Source organism: Aedes albopictus, chromosome 3 (assembly GCF_035046485.1).
Source record: "Aedes albopictus strain Foshan chromosome 3, AalbF5, whole genome shotgun sequence".
Taxonomy (NCBI): Eukaryota; Metazoa; Arthropoda; class Insecta; order Diptera; family Culicidae; genus Aedes; species Aedes albopictus.
The window spans coordinates 342,651,321-342,656,174 of record NC_085138.1 but is presented as its reverse complement, the minus strand read 5'-3'; positions in this window follow the sequence as shown (position 1 = coordinate 342,656,174).

Sequence of the window (4,854 nt, the reverse complement as noted above, 5' to 3'; positions counted from 1 at the left end):
CTGTACTCCATTCTCCTGCATCAGTACAGTACATACATTTTTGATACGAAAATATCAGTATTGGACGAGAAAACCGCCTTAGATTTTTCAATGATGACGATTGAGAACAAAAAATCTCGGATAACAATTAGATATGTATTATGAAAAAGTACCTATTTTACCAAAAATAAATCGACGCAATTTTTTTTAAGTTTTGCTCCATTATTGTAGGACCACCTTTCTCAAATTAAGTGTCCTGACCCACCTGCCCCATTAGAAATACTCGCGTTTTAAAGATTTGATTCCAGAAAATATCGAGTTGCGGTCATCTTAGGATTCTGGAAAGTGTATGTCGTCTTGTAATTAATTGTAGTATCTTAGCATCTAACATCGTGGCCTTAAGGATGTTTTTCACTTAAAACAGCTCAGTCAAATAAATTGGCAATGTTTTGTGCCTAGAGATTTGTAGAACTTGTTTATAAAGTAAAAGTATCAATAACATGTTCAGTTTGCAATTTTAGCCAATGCATGGTATTTTGAACACACAGCCATTCCCTTATATCACAGACAAAAAGACGTAGCTCTTAGAGAAAATTCATTATTTTTTTGTTGTTTTTTTCATGAACACGCATCCACCTATTGGTAGAAACGCGCGGCCATGTCGGCCACTGTCGGCCATGATGGGATGCGATTTGATGTTTGCCTAACACGCACACTTTTATACATGACCCCTGTAAGTTTCGTTTGTATCATTCAGCAACGTGTACACTTGGAAACATCAAAGCGATAGAACATTAGCACCTCTGGTGAAAGAATCACGGAAATTTGAATTCATCGTTAAATGCATGTGCCAAGCCCTATTGAAGAGTGTTACGTCTGTTTGTCTGTGCTTATATCGTGCAATGCTCAATAGAGAAAATAATTAAATTCTTTAAATAATTGAAAGTTTTGTCAAATGCATTCTATAAGGATGAACACGGTGATTTAATAATAATTACGAGTATTAGAGCATGATGCGGTACACATGTAAATTGAAATTTGAACTCATCATGTACAATTATAATTTTTTAAGCATTACTGCCTATAACCATGAAACTGACTACTGTTTACTATTTTTTTATTAACATGGGACTATTATGCTTTTGTGGGAAGTGTAATTAACATCATATAAAAAATCTTCCGTCGGAAAGCCATGTTGGCAATGGACAAACTGTTTTTCGTTATTAGTGTTTCGAGAAAATACAAAAAAAAAATATCACACTATTTCAAAAAAAAATTGTTCTAGACCCGCCGATAGAACTTTCTCAATTAGGTCTCAAATGAAAGGTGGGACCCTTAGCTTTCGTTTGGTGAGTATTTTAGCAATACCGATTTTTTTAAAATAATGTTGTCCACCAGACACACCGTGAGATCCAAATGAATAAGGGCTCGGACACTCAACTTATTCTCAAAGTGCAATTCTAGCAGCTCATACATTTTGGATCAATACCGGCGCCGGCCACGTCCTTATAGTCAGTTGGGAAGGGGAAGGAATGTTAGAGTGTGCTGGTTGTTGCTACTAAAGACCGAGATCACCTCTGCATCCCCACATCCAGCACGGACTGGGGTATTTTGTTAGACGGAAAGAATGGGAGATCTGGGAGTCACCGTTGGGTCGGTGATGCGATCCATGGATAGGGGATTATTTATAGTGTTCGTAAGGTGATAGATTGTGTGGTGAATGAGGTGAATAAGGTCAAGCGGCACAGCACGCTTTGGTTGCATAACTTGTAGGCGTTATATACACTGTGCTGTGAGTGGAAATTGGAAGGAAGGGAAACGACTTTTTTCCAATTCGTTTCTGGTTCTAGCGATGGCTATGACATATGAATATACATAAGTTGTATATGTAGAGAAGAGAGAGAGAGAGAGAGATAGAGATAAAGTGGATAGAAAGATACAAAGTAGGATGAAAAGGGACGGGCCAGGGATTGAACCCATGACCTTCTGCATACGAATCAGAAGCGGTAGCCACTAGACCACCAAGCCCGTCTAAAGAAATTTAGAAGAAGCCCGTCTAAAGAAATTTCAAAAAAAAAAGAAATTTTTAAAAAGTTTTATAAAAACAAATTGCCGAGACAATTTTCGACAGCAATAAATATGCGTACAAACAAATCATAAACAATTACAAAAGGAATCACAATAAAATTTCCGAAGAAATTTGCAAAGGAACTGTAGGAGGAATTGCTAAAAGAATTGCAGAAGAAAAAGTTGAAAAAAAAATTCAGTACAAATTTCCAAAGAAATTGCTAATTTAATTCCAATAGAACTACCGCAGGAAATTCAAAAAAAAAAAAAAACAAACATGCTGAAGGAATCAAAGAAATAAATAGTCAAATCAATATTAAAAGGAATAACCACAGAAATTCCCAAAGAAAATGACGAAGGAATTTCCGAAAATATTCCTAAACGTAAATTCAAAGAAATTCCGAAAGGAATTGACAAACCATTATAAAAAGCAAAACATAGAAATTCACAAAGTAATTATCAAGGAATATTTTCAGGAACAAAATAATCATCTGCCAAATATATCAGTAGAGGACTGATAAAAAATTACATTCTTGGGTATTGAGGATTGTTCACAATCTTCTCGGGAAGATGGGAATACCTTACAAATACCAAGCAAAGAGCAACCCGCGCTCTAATACTTGAAGTTTTTTAGATACCAGGAGAATTCCTAGAGAGATTCCTGAAGGATTTTTTGGAGTAGTTCCTGGAGAAAATCCCGCAGAAATTCCTAGAAGAATTCCTAAAGTAATTCCTGAAGGGATTCCTAGAGTAACTTTTGGAAGGACTCCTGGAGGGATTCCTGAAGGGGATTTCTGGAGGTATTCTTGGAGGGGTTCCTAAAGGAAATCTTGAAGGAATTGGGTTCTTTAGAGGTCCTAAGAGATGAACCAGCCTAGGGCTGAAAATCTCTATAATAAAGTAATAATAATAATAATTCTTTAGGGGTATTCAGATTATTTCATAATCGGAATCTCCGTCCAAAAAATAGTCAAAATCCAAAATTTCATAATTTTTGGTGACCGGGAACTATTTTTAAAATGCCTTTAAAGTTTGTATGGGTTAATTTTTTCGTTCGGGGTGAACTGTCATTTTATCGATTGAACTGTCATTCTATCCACGGAAGTTCAATTTGTTTTGTTTATTTAACCATCAAAACAAAGGTATCGAATAGCAATAACATCACGTTATACTCAGAAAAATGAGCTCTTTCGATTAGGCTAGAGAAAATAGCAATAATTTATTCACTAAACAACCCAATTCCCTGAAGAATAATTGGAGGGATTCCTAGAGAGTCTCCTGGAACATTTCCTGGAGGGATTCCAGAAGGAACTCCTGGGAGTTTCCTGAAGAAATCCCTTCTATTCTCTTCGGGAACTCCTCCAGGAATCACTTCGGGAATTCCTTCAGGAATCACTTCGGGAATTCCTCTAGGAATTCCTTCAGAAATCCCTTCAGGAGTTTCTTTTATAATTCTTATATTATTTTTTTTCGGGAATTCCTCTAGGTATTTATTCGAGAATCTCTTCAGAAAACCGCCAAGAGTTCCTGTAGGAATCCTTTCAGTTATGCCTCCAGGAATTCCTGCTGGAATCGCTCCAGGAATTCCACCAGAAATCCTTCAAGGAATTCTTCCGGGAGACTCTCCAAAGAATCCCTTCAGTTATTCCTCAGGGGTTTCCTTCAAGCATTACTTCAGGAACCTCTCCAGGAATACCTTCAGAAATTGGGAGTTCTTGCAAAAGTCCCTCTAGGAATCCCTCCAGCAATTTCTCCAGGCATTCCTGCAGAAATTCATCTAGGAATTTCTCTAGGTATTTCTTCGAGAATTTTTCCTGGAAACTCCCAGGAATCCCTTCGGGAATTCCTCCAGGAATTTGTTTGGGGAATTTCTCCAGGAATTCCTTTAGGCAATTCCTCCAGGAATCCCTTTGGGGGATTCCTCCAGGAATTTCTTTGGGGAATTCCTCCAGGAATCTATTCGGGAATTCCACCCGAAGCGATTCCTGGAGGAATTCCCGAAGGGAAACTCGGATGAATTATAGAAGGGATTCATGGAAGCATTCCCAAAGGAATTCCTGGAGCAATTCCAGAAGGGAATCCTAACGGGACTCCTGGAGGGCTTCCTGGAAATATCACTGGGGGTTTCCTGGAGAAATTTCCAAAAAATGCCTAGAGTAATTTCTGCAAAAAATGCCTGGAGGAATTCTTGGAGGGATTCCTAGAGGAACTTCTGAAAAGTTTACTGGAAGAATTCCCGGGAGAATTTCTGGAATGATTCTTGAAGGATCTCCTGGGGGTTTCCTGGAGGAATCTCCGAAGGGGTTCTTAAAGCAATTCCCGAAGGATTTCTGAAGGAATCCAACAAGGTTTTCCTGGAGCAATCCTACAAGGAGGAGTTCTAGATGGGATTCTGAAGAAATTCCTTTAGAGAGTCCTGAATGAATTCACGAAGGGTTTTCTGAAGGCTTACTCGAACTGACTACTGGTTGACTTCCTGATGGGAATTCTAGAAGATCTTTTAATGAAATCCAAGATTAGTAATCTTTTTCTTGGAGGAATTCCTGGGATGTCTGAATTTCTGAAGGGATTTCTGAAGGAATTCATTCACAAAATACTAAAGGATTTTCAAGAAAACAAATAATAAACGATTTTCTGTAGGATTTCCTGGAGCAATTTTTAGATTCTTGCAGGAATCCCTGGAGGAATTTCTAGACGAATTTTTAGGTTTCTTTATGGAGGAATTATTAGAGCCTTTTCAGACGAGATACCTGGAGAAATTACTCTAAGTTCCAAGGATACATACAGCCATCAATGAAACAAACTCAC